Source organism: Pinus tabuliformis, chromosome 3_1 (genome assembly GCF_031772625.1).
Source record: "Pinus tabuliformis cultivar Carrire ecotype Pingquan chromosome 3_1, CPIR1, whole genome shotgun sequence".
In the NCBI taxonomy this organism is placed as follows: Eukaryota; Viridiplantae; Streptophyta; class Pinopsida; order Pinales; family Pinaceae; genus Pinus; species Pinus tabuliformis.
This window is the reverse complement of record NC_142301.1, coordinates 915,808,575-915,826,566: the sequence shown is the minus strand read 5'-3', so window position 1 is coordinate 915,826,566 and position 17,992 is coordinate 915,808,575. Positions and strand designations below refer to the sequence as shown.

The following is a 17,992-nucleotide window of genomic DNA, read 5'->3' as shown; positions in this document are numbered from 1 at the left end:
CTTGATCAACAATTTTTTCTAGTGTCCTTTTGGCTGCCTTCCTTGCTCACCTTAGCTTTGATTCTATGTTAGAAAATGTAAAGTGGCAACTTATTATACTTATTTTTTTAAACCTTAATACTTGCTTGTGAATCTTAGTTATCTTCTTTATGTTCTTTAGTTAGATCTTATCATCAAACAATACCAAGAAATAGCAACAACAAATGAGGACACAGATATAGGCTCTCAGCCAGGGCAAAACCCCTCCAAGGGGAAAACCCTAAAACTCTTCTCTTCTTAGAACCTGCTTCACATGAGATACAAAGACCTAATCCTTAGACCAAGTCCTTCTCCTAGTACCAAGTCAGCACTTCTTCAAGTCCTTGAATTTGCACCAAACTGCTACACACTGCAACTTTGATCTTGCTAGCTGCAACATTGCTACTCGACTTGCAACTTCGGCCCTACAGCTCCTAAAGAAACTGTAATTTGACCTCCTTCTGGGACCTTCCAAGAGCAAGACAACTCTTCCTAAGGTCAGCGAGGTCTAGACAAAGTTTCCTTCCTTCCAGCTTCCAGAACCTGCATTTCGTCTTACTGCAACTTGACCCTGCAACTTCAGCCTCTTTCTGCAACCCAAAAACCCTAGAATTTCACATGTGTGAGATAGATAGAGCCCAAAGACAAGATATTTCGGCCTCCCAACTTCTCCTAGACCTATGCTCCCCTTTTCTGCTTCTTCCGAGCTATAGATCGAACTCTTTCTTGATGATCGAACTTGTGAGTGAGTGTGTCTCCAAATGAAGTCGAACTGCTCTTTATATAGCCTTCTCAAGGGGTCAAAATCCCTTCTTTAGGCCGACTTGTACTCTTGGAGATTCTAGGAATTTCTAGACTAAAAAAAATTCTTTTTACAATTACAAATTGCCCGGAAGGGTCTTATAAACATGATGTTGACTTCTTTGACTCATGACATTAAATCCTAAGACCTAACAAACCCTAGAAGCACGAAGAATATGCTTTTACCTAAAAGACCATCAATAATAAGCATGAAACCCATGCTTTGATAATAATAAATTTTCTTTCCTTTTTCTTGTTTGTTACATAGGATACATATTGAAATGAGTACAACAATTATGAAGACCGAAACTAGTTACATTTCTCAACAAGCTGCAGTAGGGTAGAAATTTCAGTTTCTTCTTCTCCTTTGACTTCCTTCTCTCTCCTTTGACTTTGGTCTTTCTTCTTCTTGTCTAGGTGCATAAATAGATAGAAGATGTGATGATGATTGATGTCTTCAAAAGGTTGAACTTGTCTCTTGTATATAGCTGTCCAAGAGGGTCGAATAGGTGCCACTAGGTTGACTTATTCAAGGAGGGTTGACTTGACCATCTTGTGGGCTTTTGACACAAAAATAAAATTTGATTTCTTTTCTTTCTGTTGATTTTTCTTAGGGCCACATTGTTCTTTGCTTTAGATAATTGTATTTCATCATTTTCTTATTACATTCACCCATTAACATTTAAACATCACTAGCAATTATATAGAAAGAACAATGACATCATAATAGCTGGGGAACATAAAAGAACACAAGAAGAAAGGCATGCACAAGGGGCATTGATATTTTTGGTCAGATACCAGGGCAAAACCCCACAAGGGGGAAAAACCCATCCAAATTCTTCTTCTTCTATAGATTGTCACTAAAAGTTCAACAGAGAGAAACAAGGTACAAAATATCATTAGGCTTCCTGAGGTCTATACAAGACTTGTTCACAACTTTATTTGTGAATAAGATACATAGATAAATCTTGTCATACTGTCATTAGGGTTACAATGCATAGATACTATACTGCTTTGAACTCTAGCAATGCAAAGGAAATCTGTGATACCAATGGTGCCAAACTGGGATGTCTAGAACTAAGAAAGAAACATCTAGCTCTACCACTGTAGTGCCAATCATAACCAGATTGCTGTAGTGCCAATGATAGACCAATACATTGAGGCACACCAACGCTGACCCATCTTTGCATATATATAATGTTTAAGGTTGCAACATATAAATATCATCATGACTCTGAACAACTACAACGCCATACATGTATCAGAACTGCGACACCAATGAAGCCATATACAACTATGATGCATGTTGTATATACAACAGTAATGCTATACATGATAGCACTATGATGCCATAGATACAATTGTGATGTCATGCATCTCACTGTGAAGCCATCAATAGTGAGTCAATACTGAACCGTGTCAATCATGGAGCAGAGATGCCATATGATGAACTGCAAGTCGGATGCTATACGAACTATATCAATCATGGAGCAAAGAAGCCATACGATGATGCCAAACTAATGGTCATGTGTGTCAAAGTCACATAGAACAGTTTCCATGATTGAGAGTCAATGACGTAGAGAGACTTAACAAAATTGTGTGGCAATGCTGTGCATATAACTGTGATACTGAGAACACAGGGCCATACCATGCCATGCTTATACAATGATGTGCGATCCATACATACCAATGCTGTGCGAACCATACATATAAAGCTATATGTTTCGAAGAATGTAACCAATGTTGGTATTCATAATTGTATTTGTCAAAACAAAAAAATATTGTAAAAGAAAAATATTATTGAAGCATGGGTTTCATGCTTTTTCATTTATTTTCTAGGTCATAACCTCCATTGAAGGCTTCTAGGTTTTGTTAAGGGTCACAAGAGTCATTGTCACATTTATTAGGCCCTTCTTGGGCTTTTGTATCATGTAATTTTTTTATTTTTTATTTTATTTTCGAGTCAAAGTAGTCATTTTGCCCCTCCTCACCAAGTCGGCCTTGTCTTGGAGAATTCGACACTATTGAAGGTAATTCAATTTCATGGGAGCATTATAAAATTATAAATAGAGGGAGCTCGACTCATTTGGAAGCACACTCAACAAGTTCAATCTACAAAGAGAAAGAGGACGAAAAAGGAGAGCGAAAGTGCAGGAGATGAATACCTAATCCAAGAAAGAAGGAAGATCGAAGTTTCTGGGCATCTCTCTCTCACACATGCGAAGTTTGCTAGGGTTTTTGGACTGAATTTGGGGCCGAAATTTCTGAATTAATTGCAAGTTCAAAATTCTGAAGCCGGGGGCCAAAATTCTGGATTGACGCTGCATTTGAAGCACTAACACTTGGAAACTTTGACAGAGATCATCTACTTGAAGGAAGGCCTGACATGTCGATTGGATGAGGTCTTTGTCTAGGTCTAAAGGGTCTTGAATTGTCCCATCTTGATTTGAATATACTAGTGGAAGAGTTGGACTGGGTTTTCCCCTAGATAGGGGTTTTTCCCTGGCTGAGTGCCTACATCTTGTGTCTCTTGTTCTTGTGATCTTCATATACATTTAATTTGGTAATTGCTTGATGAAAGATAATCTAATAAAGAAGTAAAAGAAGCCAACATAAATCACAAGTAATTATCAAGAAAAGAGTGTTGAAGATTGTAACTAGTGTCGGTCTTCATAATTGTATTTGAGTCATGATGTAATGTATTTGTCAAAAGAAAGATTTGTTTTATTATTATTAATGAAATTGACTTATTAAAGCATGGGTTTCATGCTTGGGTCAAATCCTCCATTGAAGGCTTCTAGGGTTTATGTCAAGTGTCCTTGTCCATTTCATAATGTAAAAGACCCTTCTTCGGTTTCATTTGTCAATAAAGAAATATATTTTAATGTAATATAGGTCAATTAGGCCTCCTCCACCAAGTCGGCCTCAAATTGGACAAGTCATCCTAACTCAGGGGTAGAATCTCCTTTATAAAGGCAGCAACTCGACCTCATTTGGAGCATTCGCTCAAAAAGTCGATCTGCAGTTGTTGGGGCTAGTAAAAAGTGTGAAATTCAAGGAACGTGGTGGAAGGGGCTAGCGAAGTAGAAGGAGGTTGTTATCAAACACAAGAAGTTGAAATTCTCTCTCTCTATCTCTCACACATGTGACGCTGCTAAGCTGTTGGAAGGGCCAAAGTTGTAGTAATATAGCAGGGCCGAAACTTTGCGCTGTTGCTGGGCTGAAGTTGTTGGACAAGAAGAGACTACTGAAATTTGCTGAATCATATTGGAAGGCTAACTTGGTGGAGGAAAGCCTTTTGGTCTAGGTTCTTGGTCTATCTCAACTTGAATTTGTGAGTGGAAGAGTTTGATTGGGTTTTCCCCTATAGAGGGGTTTGAGCCCTGACAGAGTGCCTACATCTGGTGTCTTGATCTTCATGTTTTGCTTTTGACAATTGCTTGATAAAACAAAGATGAAAGAAGAACATAAGAAAGTTAATAAGAACACAAAGATATCACAAATAATTATCAACATAAGACAATCTTTCTGCCTTTCTGATTTTTAACAAAGAGGAATCAAACCCTATTACTACATGCATTGATTTCTCAACATGGTATCAGAGCTAAGGTCAGTGATGGAAGAAGGGCAACTAGAAGGTCACTATTGGTTGGAAGAACAAGAGTTTCATATCTACCGTTCAAGGCTGAGCTATCCTAAAGAAAACTGAACAAATTCTACATATTTCTAGGTACATTCTATTAGTCCTTGCCATAGTGACTATGCCGCAGGCCTGAGCAAGGAAGAGATAAGGATTTTGAACAGTATTAAAACTCTGTTTTAGAAGTCTGAAAGTTTAGTTCAATAGTCTATTCAAGACTGAGCACTTTCATAAGGAAAGTGAAGTCCAATAGGCTATAAGTCAAGGTCTGAAATCATCCTCAAAATTTGTGATATCTCAGTAATTCGAATTCTCTAATTTCAGAGATCTTAAAGTCTAGAAGTTTGTGCACAATTTCTGGGTGACTGGATCCATGTTTAAATAGTCTCACTGTGGACTAGAAGAAGCCCTAAATAATCAACAAGGAAATGGATCAAGTGCTACTTTGACACAGTCACCATAATATATATAGAGGACTGAGTTTTCTTAAGGAATTATTATAAGCATGTTTAGAAGCCACCATAAGGATTATAGTCTTCACTAAAAAGAGACTTGTATACATTTATTGAGAAGGGAAGCCGAGACCACTATGACATAGAATGAAAAATTGTGCATCTACATATAATGTCCAAGTCTAAATGATGATGTAGAAGCCGACCTAGAATCAACCAATCTTGAAATTGATGAATCATTGAAACAAATCAAGGTCTACAATGATCTATGTCAGTATAAGGAGAAGTCAAAAATAGATTTGTAGCAGCCTCTACTACAACTAATAAAAGGATATCCAACATTTGAGGACCAGCTCAAAGCCTTCATCAAGTAAGTATTGTTACTGCTCTTTATGTTTTTAGTCATCTAACAAAATGTGTATGCAGTTTGCAAGAAGAGGTAACAAGCTCTATGAAACATCTATCCTTCAAAGGTATGTAAGTTTTGAGGTATGTATAACTTGCTTATTTTCTAGAGTTAGTTGCTAGTATGTCTCTAGGAATGGCAAATCCTCATTAAAGATTGTTAATATCTAGGAATAGTATAGTCTCTCTCTCATTGTTCCCTCTTAGAAACCCTATCTCACAATTGTCTAGGGTTTATAGATAGTCCATGATATATGACGATTCTTGGCAATAATGAAATTAAAAGATGTCTAGATTTTGTAGCTCAATTCCCTAGAAACTCACTCTAATGAAAAATTCTAGATGATCATCACACTATTGTACTTGCATATTTTGGTTGTGCTTATCAAGAAATATTGCAGGTATATATTAAGAATGGTAACTTGGTTGACTAATAAGGATGAACTATGAAGATGCTATCATATTTCAGAGGGAGCCCTTCATTAAGGAAAACTTACCAGGTTTGTAAAAGGAGTAACTCAAGGTATGTATAAATATTTATAGTAAATCTTCTTCATATTACAAGGTGTAGTCATTTTGAAATTTGTTCTATATTACTAACTCTTTCATGTCTAGGATTTTGAATCATAAGGATTCTTGTTTGGGTGATTAATCTTTAGATTGAATCTACCCTTATCACACTATCTCTTGTTGTTTGCTCATTTTGGTGAAACCCTAACCTTTAGGGTTCACTGTAAAACCCTAGCCTTTCGATGCTTAGGGTATGCTAATGATGAAACCCTAGTCTACTTAGGGTTTGTTGATAAAGTTTAGAACCTGTAATGAAATCTTACTCTCTTGATGTTTATGGTTTGTTAAACCCTAACCTTTTTAGGGTTTGTTGTTGATGTTTAAGTTATATGATAAAACCCTAGATTTTAGGGTTTGGTGAATTAGGGTTTATGACAAAACCCTTGCAATAGTCAAATGAAAACTTGGGTGTATGAGCTTCCGCATGATTGAAACCCTAGTTTGGTCAAAATTGTTAGGGTTTGATGTTTGTATCTAGGGTTTATGATAAAACCTTAGTAGAAGATTGATATAAGAATGATTCCCTAGATATGAAATGCTAATATGCTAATTTGATTAATGAAATCTAGGGTTTGTGACAAAACCCTAGTAGAATTTGACATAAAGTTCTAGGGCATAATTTTGAAGATATAAAATGCTATGATTGGATTGCTAACTTGATTTAGTTGTTGATATCTAAATCTTTAAGTCTCAATGATGAAATCTAGGGTTTGTGACAAAAACCCTAGGAAGTTGTTGATGTCCAGAATACAAAAATTGTAACCCTTGTTGACTATGAACCTAACTAGGTTTAGGTATTTGATGTCTAAAGCCTAATTGTTTTGACATGATTTCATGCTTCTGTATATTTGTACTTGGTTGTACTTATTGTTGAAGATTTGCAGGTACATAATCCTCAAAATGTTGAAGATGTTCATAATTGAAGAAGACTTGATAATAATGATGAGCATGATGAATAAAGGGAGCTGTAAGAATGATGATGACTAGATGACCTTGTTGACATGATAAAGAATGATGTCCTTGTAGAAATGAAGCTTTGAAAGGTTGATAAAGAACTTATACGAATGAAGCCGTTGATCTCCCTAAGTTGAGAGGGAGCTTGGATCAAAGAAAGTGTATGTCTCCCTAGTTGAGAGGGAGGGCATAATTTGACAACTAAGACCTTGAAGAAAGAATAAAAGATCATGACTTAAGCCTTGCAGATAGATATCCATGAATGACAGAGTTGTAAAACAAGAGTTTATGATTCGAAAGAAGTGTTGAGGCTAATTTTTTGTTGCTGTAAAAGTTAAAGAAGAAATCTTCCTAGATGTGTTTGAATAATATGATGATGACCTAGCAACATCAATATATTTGAAAACCGCAGAGGTTTGAGTTGACTTATATATATATATATATAGGAAGTTTATTAGTAATTGGGTTTGTGATTGTGCATCTCTTCTTAAGAAGGTTGAATAGTTTGAAGCATGCTTGGATTGGTGGATATATTTGATTTAGTTGGTAAGGAGAGATGAAGCATCTTGTGGCGACAAGATGCTTGGGAGGACATTTGGCCAACCCTCGATGATGTCTATATCTCAAAGTAGGGAGGGCGGCGTTGGTCTTGGAGCTCCGACCTTGGATACGCACCTAGACCCCTGGTGTTGGTGTTAGAGCTAAAGCTTGATGGTACCTATAGAGGCTAAAGCTTGGAACACACCTTAGACCTGCCCGATTAGATACCTTGGTCAAGTATCTAATCTGTAGCACTGCATGTGCTGTGACTCTTCATAGAGTATATCATTTTGAGATCTTCCATGTACCTCTTTGTATATGTAATTATGAATACCTCCCTAGTTAAGAGGGAGTGTTGAAGAATGTAATTAGTGTCGGTCTTCATAATTATATTTGTTAAAACAAAAATTTATTGTAAAAGAAAAATATTATTGAAGCATGGGTTTCATCCTCTTTCATTTATTTTATATGTCATAGTCTCCATTGAAGGCTTCTAGGTTTTGTCAAGAGTCAAAAGAGTCATTGTCACATTTATTAGACCCTCCTTAGGCTTTTGTATCATGTAAAGAATTTTTTCTGAGTCAAAGTAGTCATTTTGTCCCTCCTCACCAAGTTGGCCTTGTCCTGGAGAAGTCGGCCCTATTGGAGGCAATTCGACCTCATGGAAGCAGTGTAACTAGAGGGAGCTCGATCTACAAAGAGAAAGAGGACAAAAAAAAAAGAGCGAAGTGCAGGAGGATCGAAGTTTTTGGGCATCTCTCTCTCACACGTGCGAAGTTTTCTATGGTTACTGCACTGATGCCGGGGCCAAAATTTCTGAATTAATTACAGGTCCAAAATTCTGAAGCTGGAGGCCAAAATTCTGGATTGAAGCTGCATTTGAAGAGCTGACACTTGGAAACTTTGACAAAGATCATCTACTTGAAGGAAGGGTTGACTTGGTGATTGGAGGAGGTCTCTGTCTAGGTCTAGAGGGTCTTGGATTGTCTCATCTTGATTTGAATATACTAGTGGAAGAGTTGGACTGGGTTTTCCTTTAGATGGGGGTTTTACCCTAGCTAAGTTCCTACATCTTGTGTCTCTTGTTCTTGTGATCTTCATATACATTTAATTTGGTTATTGCTTGATGAAAGATAATCTAATAAAGAAGTAAAAGAAGCCAACATAAATCACAAGTAATTATCAAGAACAGAGGAATCAAGCCCTATACCTACATGCATTGATTTGTCAACAATATGAACCATACATAAAATTCTATGCGAACTTGTGCGATATATATGAGTTTCAGACCATAACGAAACAATACTGCGCACTATATATATTAGACCATATATAGAGCTGTAGAGACATATCATATACATAATATACAGTGTCGATGACAAAGCAGAGCCGAGACTATATCAATGTCGAGACCACATACAGAGTATTGTGATGCCAACAAGATCACAGAGAGCCATACATTATCGCATGGAGACGATACTACGTTGAGCCTTCGTATCACAATGATCTTGTATACAAATGAGACTGGACAAAATAAATACGTGAGAGAGATAACCCAACGAACCATGCGAGAGACTGAAAATATGCGAAAGACTTCGCAAAATTAAACCGCATAGAGAAATAATCCCATAAATCAACCATCTGCACATCAGATCCTGTTATCGTATCTTACAAATAAACTTTGGACTTGTTGTCGCTCAGATTGTATAGGCACTGCGACAATGGCTCAAGGCGGGGGCTGTCACTCTGATCCCCGCCCACTCCGTTCTAGTTGTCTCCTAATAGCAGGCTATGGGGTGTAGTCCCTATGGAAATGAGATGATGGAAAGCAACAAGTTGGGAATCAACTTGCGAGGGAGACACAGTTGAGTGGCCTAGCTACTTGGTAAAAATTTAGCAAGATTAAGGATTCGATTAGATTTAGAATTGAGACTAGTGCTTTATGGAGTCAAAATTTCTTGCTTGTTACAAATTAAAGCCAAGTAACCGGATGGACAACTGTCGCTTAGATGATTAACTAACCTATATGAAATGCAAGTCCTAAAAAATCTAAGTGTGATGCAAGGAGCTTGATTAGTTTTAGATTAGATGCCTAGTCTAGATGGAACCTCTCCGTTAACTGTTTTGAGAATAGTCTTCAAAGTAGGTTGTGGGATGGAAGCCAACAGGAAGCAAGCAAAGGCTTGATTAACGATACCTCCCTCTGTGTTCCAACCACCCAGTGCCTCCGACGCTGCAGAGACTATGGCTCTGACGATTGCAAGGTCACTGTGTTAACCACTAAGAAGAGCTGAATCCCTCAAGCTAGATGAGAGAGGGTTGTCCTAAGAGTCTATCAACCAAGCTTACACTTGGAGGTAAGTTATTAATGCAACTATGCTTAGGATGCTTATGCATTGATTATGAGTGAAGTCACTTGAGTTAAGATTGGTTAAGTCTTTATGTACTTACATTTGATTAATTTATGGCAAGAGTACTTAACAATGTATTGAAAGACAATCTTAAACAAGAACAATTGCTCAATGATACAAGTGCCCATAAAAAACAAGAGATCCTCTAGATACAATTGCTCAAAAAATATAGATCCACAATAGACAAAATAATAGGGCAACAATTAACCAGTGATCCAGTATGATAAGCCAATGACCATTATCTAGAAAAGACAATAAGATAGCAAGTGTTCTTAGCCAATATTCTTCAATAGGAGATATGCAATTAGATTTACCAATCTTCAAGTTAAGAATACTTGGATGCAATTTAGATCATCACCAATTAAAACACGTTACTTTAATGCCACTTATCCGGAGGTGCTTATTAAATTCACAAGATGTCAATATGCCCAAAGAAACCAAGAAAAGATATGATTAGAGTGCTTTAGTGAGTGAGCTTATTAGATGTGAGTTATGAACTTCGTAGCATATAAACTCACAAGGAAAACACAATGTTAGCTACCTTCACAATATCAATACTAGCAACAAGAATAGAAAACCATGAAAGCATTTATGCAATTTTTGTTCCAATGACCCTTTAATGAGCAATAAGTGACTGATATGACAATAGTAAGAAACTTATGATGATAGTGAGTAAGCCAATGTAGACCCCAAAAACACAAGCCTATGATAACTAGAGATGCTCAATGAGAGCCCAACACTTTGCTTAATGTAAATTATGAGTTTAGCCCACTTTAAGATGCAATATTCAGAATTATATCGGATCTGATATAACTTGTTACAGCAGTAAGTAACACAGAAAATCAATGAACTATTGATGCTACAACAAGTGCCAAATTAAGCCCAAAATTTGGAAGAAAATTGCCAAACTGAAAAAATCAAATTTTTAGCCCTTTTAGGTGTGTTATTCAGAAAATATCAGATCTGATTATTCAATTATGCAGAGAAATTCCAGCAAGCTAACAATTAGATCTAGACTAGATGATGGAGATGAGGCAGATGATGGGTTTGCAATTGCAGAACATGCATGGAGGGCCGCGAGGAGGAACTAATGAGGGAGAAGGTAGCTCCTGGATAGGAGAGGGGAGCCATGTACATGCACGTACAAAACAACAACACACTCACACATACGACCAGACTATTAGACACACCATGCCTAGCTTCACTGAGGAGCCAGAGCGAGAGAGAGAGCCTGATGCATTCACTGAGTTGATTAGATCCTTCACTGATGTGGTTGATGTGTATGAGGCGTTGGATTCTAGAGTCAAGAGGATTCTAACTTTTGCATACTATTGCCATCTCAAGGAGAAGTACCGACTAGGTGTAGGAAGTTCATCCCGAGGACAACAACATCAGAGTTGGGATAATTAGAGGTTGGCAGGAAAGGTGACACTACCCAACTTTGATGGGTCGGCTTGGAGTTCAACCAGAGCATGGGTTCAGAAATTAGATACCTATCTTCATCTAAATCCTATGTGATACAAATGCGATTTGATTTGCCACATTGCACTTGGAGGGGGATGCGCAAGAGTGGTGGTATCATGGGCTGCTCACACTCGTGCATGCCTCGATCACATCTTTTACTGAGTTAACTTGTAGACTGGTGAAGAGGTTCGTTAGGAAGGACCCGAAGCTGCACTTCAGGGAGCTGGCTAACCTAAAGCAGACAAGCGACGTAGAGGCTTATATAGTTGAGCTTCAGAGAATTGTGGTGATGGTCTTAGACATTTCTGAGGCAAGGATGATCATGTTGTTTATTGAGGAGTTGGCAGAGCCCCTACGTGGTTGGGTACGAGCATACAGACCAGTATCATTACAAGATGTCGTTAGTCAGATGCGCGACATGCTTGATGCTATTCCAAAGAAGAGATCTCCTGTAACTACTAGACGCACTTTCCCTCAAAAGGGAAAAGGCACCAAACCTCCTCAGAAGGAGTGGACAGGGAGAGGACAGTTGGATGATGAGACTAGGGGGGACCTCTAGAGGAGGAAATTGTGCTTCACTTGCTTGGAGCCATGGGCACCACGACATCTGTGTACCAAGGGCAAGGCCCACTACATAGAGGTATTTTCAGACAGTGAGCCAGAGGAGGAGGAGACAGCGTAGGAGGCAGATATAGGAGATTGTGGACCTCAGGGCACAGGAGGAGGTGGCCCATGACCCCCACCTAGTGGAGGAGCATTCTTGCCCATTGGAGGGGTTATTGCTTCGCTTCAGGGAGTTTCAAAGTATTTGACACTATGGATCAGTGGCACAATACAAGGGCAACGTGTGTCAGGGTTGGTGGACAATGGGGCTACCCACAATTTTGCTGATGCGCAGTTGGTTAAGCGGATAAGCATTTAGACAGAGTCCTTCGAGGGGTTTTCAGTATTGGTGCTAGTAGATATGACCATGCAGTGCACAAGATATGTTCCTAGTATGACTGTGACCATGGGGAACTACTCAGTGACAAATCACTTCTTCGTGGTGGACTTTCCGAACAACAATGTGGTGATGGGAGTTCAGTCGCTGTATTCTGTCGTGCGTGTCACCAAAGATTGGAGAAAATTAGAGATGGAGTTCATAGGCCCCAATGGGAAGTTGGTGGTGCTGAGAGGTATGCACTCATATCCACCTTAGACAGTGTTAGCACACAAGATGGAGGCCGATTTGAGACATAGTGATATAGCTTGGGCTGTAGAGTTGCGGATTTTAGAGACGAGGGCACCAATGCAATCGAATCATCCAGACATATTGGCTCTTTAAGAGAAGCATCAAGGTGTTTGGCAACATCTTTCCAGGCCGTCCACCAGACACTGGACAGGGGATTTGAGCACACCATTGAATTGGAGGAAGGGGTGAATTTTGTCATTACCATTCCTTATAGGGATCCCAAGGCATATTAGGATGACATTGAGAGGGCAATACAGGAGCTGTTGAGATAGGGGTACATTAGACCCAGTTCTAGACCCTTCACTTTTTCGGTGGTCTAAGTGAAGAAGAAGGATGGGACCATTCACATGTGCATAGATTACAGGGCCCTAAACAAGAAGACATTAAAGAACAAGTACCCAATCCCACGCATAAATGAGATGATGGACAAGCTTAGAGGAGCTAAGTACTTCTCTAAGATAGATTTGTGCTTGAGATACCACTAGATTCGGGTGAGGGAGCAAGACATCCCGAAGATTGCTTTCTGTTGTCACTTTGAGTTCTCGGTGATGCCCTTTGGGCTAACCAATGCACCAACTACATTCCAGTCTTGCATGAACCATGTGTTTTGCAAGCAGTTGCGCAAATATGTTTTGGTATTCTTTGATGGTAGTTTGATATATAGCAGGATGTGGGAGGAGCACCTCCAACACTTGGAGGAGGTATTGCGCATTTTGGAGGAGCAACAATTGTATGCCAAGATGTCCAATTTTGAGTTTGGATTAACAGAGATGTTGTATCTTGGGCATGTGCTTAGGGAGGACAGAGTACGTGTGCACTAGGAGAAGATCATGGCCGTTACGGACTGGCCTACACCCAGGAACGTGATAGAGTTGTGGGGGTTTCTTGGGCATATGCACATATTACAAGAGGTTTGTGAAGGGGTTTTCCCGATTAGCAACACCCCTCACTGATCTGACAAAGAAAGGGGCTTTTGAGTGGATTGATGTTGCACAAGAGGCCTTTGAGCACCTCAAGAGGGTGATGAGTAGCTTTCTTGTCATGGCCCTATCAGAGTTTTCAAGGCCATTTATTTTTGAGTGTGATGCATTTGGAGAGGGCGTTGGGTCAGTTCTGACACAAGGAGGCCACCCGATTGCATTTGAGTGCCGAAAACTATAGCCACATGAGAGGTTGTATTCTATTTATGACAAGGAGATGCTAGTCATTATGCATGCGCTGGTGAAGTTCCAGCAATACTTAGTGGGAAATAGGTTCAAGGTGAAGACTTACCACAACAGTCTTTGATTCTTCTTGGAACAGAAGAACCTTCAGGAGAGGCAGGAAAAATGGGTCAGTAAGATCCAAGCGTACGATTTTGAGATTGAGTATGTCAAAGGCAAGCAGAACATAGTGGTCGTTGCACTATCACAGAGGCCCGTGACACTCTCATTGATGGATATCACACAGGATTGGAGAGCGCAGTTATTGGTAGAGTACTCCAGGAATCGACAAACATGTGAGATCTTGGATGGTACTTACGAGGATGAAAGGTATCAGGTGATGGATGAGGTCATTTACTACATGGACATGATCTGTTGATTTGGGGTAGCATTGGATGTGCTCTAGCCACGAAAATTGGTGGAGGGGCTAAAGCACATGAGATCTCCAATACCCAGAAAGGGTTTGGGCAAATTCTAAACAGTTTGGGAGATATTAAAATAATTAATATTTTTAATGGAGTCCCTAAGTCTAAACTTAGGGAAATTAAAATATTAATGTGAATTAATATAAAACTGTGTTAGAATGGTCCAAAAGTCATGGATCAAGCGAGATTTAATCTTAGCCGTTGATTAGGGACTTAATCTCGGCTGTTTATGTGTCAATGAGAAAAGTATAAGAGGAGGCTTGAGGGTCACTTGGAGAATACACCAAGAGATCAAGATTTCGACTTTTTGGGGCTGGGTTTGCTGAGAAAGTTGAGAGAGTTATTAGAGTTGTAGCTGAGGGGCAATGAATACAGAAGCAGAGAGGTAGAGATAACACGAGAAGGATCAGCGCAGTAGCCGAAGAGAGGGACGTAGAAGCAGCCAAGGGTTCACGTAGAGCTAGCCAGGGTTCACGCAGAGGCAGCCAGGAGCTGCGCAGTGCCTCAGAGGGCCAGCGTGGGTGACACAGAGGGCCAGAGGGATGACGCATTACCTCCAGAGGCTGATGTAGGCCAAGCCAGAGTGACGCTGGGTTAACGCTAGGCCAGAGTGAGGCTGACGCAGTCCCTAGAGGCTGATGCTGGGGTTTCGTGGGGCATATTGGAGCTGTGGAGCTGCCGGAGTATTTATCTGGGGTTTCAGCTTGAATATCTGCTTCCGAGTAGAGAGGTACTACTGCCGAGATTTTTCTCTGTTGGGTGAACCGGATTTGGCACCTAGATTGTATTCTGAAACTACTTAATAAATCAATCCCTCAGATAGTTGCACCGGTTTTCCCACATTGGGTTTTTCCAGGGACATTAGTCCAAAAACAACGGTGTCACTTGTGTGCATGTTTCAATTTCCTTTAGTTGATAATCTGTAATGTGTTAAGCATCCATTAGTATTTATTTCCAGTATTTACATGGTAAATAACTTGTTAATTAACATAACAAGTAGGTAGGAATAAATCAGTAAAGTGCCTGAAGGGTTTCTAACGTGTCAGACTTAGAAATTCCAACATGGTATCTGAGTGTGGTTGTAGATCACAAGAGAATTGAGGACATCAGCCGAACAGAGCAGCAACAGCAGAAAACAACGGTCATGAGTGACAGAAGTTGCTCCTAGCATAGTAGCAGCAAGGAAGGGGTGACGCAGTGTCTGTGTCATCAAGATTGAGCCAGGAAGAGGCAATGCAGAGGCTGAGGGAGGCAAAGGCAGGCTCACGGAGAGGCTAGGAGGGCTGACGTAGTTGGCTGAGGAGGTTGATTCGCCGGTGCTGGGATTGCGCAGAGCCTAGGAGCTCTAACCTTCAGGTTTCTGGGGTTTAGGAGGTTGTGGGTAAGTTGCAGAGTGGAGCTGGTGGGGTATTGTAGTCAGAACAGTACCTAATAGGGCAAGACCAAGGTAGAGGGAGTTGTTGCCGAGATGGATTTCTAGCCAAGGAATCCAGATCAGTGTTGCAGTTGCACAGACCATTGGAGAGGGGCATCTCGACATTGGTAGAAGGGTTTCCAGGAGGGAAATCGAGGCTCAGAGGAGTCATACCGAGAACTTCCAGGAGGGAAGTAGAGGAGCAATGAAATGGCAGTACATGGAGTAAGAGACTGGGACAGACTGGACGGAGCTTCAAACTTCGTAGTTTGGAAGGCCAAAATCTTATTCGTACGTGACAGAAATCGTGTGAAGCTCTTTGCCTTGAGGACGATAGTTATCCCAGTTGACCCGACTGATAACGACAGGTACGAGGATGCAATGGCAAGGGCTAAGAGTATCATCTTTGACGGGGTCAAGGATCATATAGTACCACATATTGCCGAGAAGAACACGACACAGGAGATGTGGGAGGCCCTGACCAAGTTGTATCAGCATACTTTCGTGCAGAGGAAGATGCTACTATAAAATCAGCGGCAATCATACTAGATGAAGAAGGGAGAACAGATCGACCCATTCCTCGGTCGATTGAAGGAGATCTGAGATCAACTGACTTCCATAGGGGCAACACCGGATCCAGAATTGATGGTGAGAACAACGCTGAACACAATGTCAGAGGACTGGGAGGTGTTTGTCCAGAGCACACTGGGCAGGGCGACCCTTCCAAATTGGGAGGAAATGTGGGCTGCTCTTCGCCAAGAAGAGTTCAGAAGGCTGAACAAGGCGGGATGCAGTGGCAAGGGGATCAGAATCAAGGAGGAGGAGGAGGAGGAAGATGTTTCCCTAGCATCTGAGGGAAAGCAGGAGAAACGGAAGAAGGACCTCTCCAAGGTCAAATGCTTCCATTATGGGGCGCTGGGTCATTATGCGACCCAGTGTCCAAGGAAGAAGAGTAAGGGAGAGGCCTCCGAGACCAAGGCAACGTTAGCAAGGGCAGAGAAGGAAGTGGAGACATACGATGATTGTGCCATGAGTGCTCATGTGCCACTTCAGAAGAAGTGGGGAGACATCGAGCTGTAGTCAGGCGGAGTACAGGTGATGAGGGGCAGGATCCTCGAGGTACCCAGTCTCTTGGATTAGACCTTGCTACGGGAGCCTCGAAGAAGAGTAACAGTACTGGCAATGTCAGTAGAGACGGATGCGGATGGAGCAATAGAGGGAGCTACAATGCAGAATTCCCAGGACAACGCGAGGCTAGCAGGCTGCAACAGTGCGAGAGGCATGGGAGTGTTGCACAAGTGCAGGATGGCACAGAGAGGTGTGCAACGGTGCGAGATGAACAGAGTTTTGCATCAGCGCAGAGGTTAGAGAGGGAACACTTGTCAGTGACAGAGGGAGCTTTAGCATCAAGAGTGTTTCTAGCCTGATGGAGATTTCAGAGTTGGGAGATTAGTTACTTACTTCTCAGTAACTGAGTTGCAGTGCAACAGTGAACAGTGGTAGTACTATGGGTAGCACGATGTAACATGATGAGAGGGGTTGCAGTGCCCATGCAACAGTGCCATGGGCAACAGCACAGATGTAGAGGGAGTTGCAGTACGGATGCAGCAGTGGCAGTGGCAGGGCCATGGGTAGTAGTACAGGATGCAACAGTGCAGAGGATGTTGGGCAGCAGGCCTAACATCAGCACAGGGACTGATGCTAGATGATCAGAGTGATGCTCAGTGAGGAGTATTATTAGAGCACAGTCTTCGCTAAGAGGGAGTGTTGATTTGGGGTAGCATCGAATGTTCTCTAGCCACGAAAATTGGTGGAGAGGCTAAAGCACATGAGATCTCCAATACCCAAAAAGGGTTTGTGCAGATTCTAAACAGTTTGGGAGATATTAAAATAATTAATATTTTTAATGGAGTCCCTAAGTCTAAACTTAGGGAAATTAAAATATTAATGTGAATTAATATAAAACTGTGTTAGAATGGTCCAAAAGTCATGGATCAAGCCAGATCTAATCATAGCCGTTGATTAGGGACTTAATCTCGGCCGTTGATGTGTCAACGAGAAAAGTATAAGAGGAGGCTTGAGGGTCACTTGGAGAATACACCAAGAGATCAAGATTTCGACTTTCTGGGGTTGGGTTTGCTGAGAAAGTTGAGAGGAGTGATCAGAGTTGCAGCTGAGGGGTAGTGAATATATAAGCAAAGAGGCAGAGATAGCACCGGGAGGATCAGCGCAATAGCCGGAGAAAGGGATGTAGAAGCATCCAAGGGTTCATGCAGAGCCAGCCAGGAGCTGTGTAGTGCCTCAGAGGGCTAGCGTGGGTGATGCAGAGGGCCAGAGGGATGATGTAGTGCCTCCAGAGGCTGACGCAGGCCAAGCTAGAGTGATGCTGGGCTAACGCTAGGCCACAGTGAGGCTGACGCTAGGGTTTTGTGGGGCATATTGGAGCTGTGGAGCTACTGGAGTAT

At 41.0% G+C, this 17,992-nt stretch overlaps 1 protein-coding gene across 3 annotated transcripts in view; it reads left to right on the top strand.

The window, feature by feature from the left end:
* Positions 1-17,992, top strand: part of LOC149190674 (S-adenosyl-L-methionine-dependent methyltransferases superfamily protein) — a 232,153-nt gene that overhangs the window by 102,330 nt on the left and 111,831 nt on the right. The window lies entirely within an intron of this gene.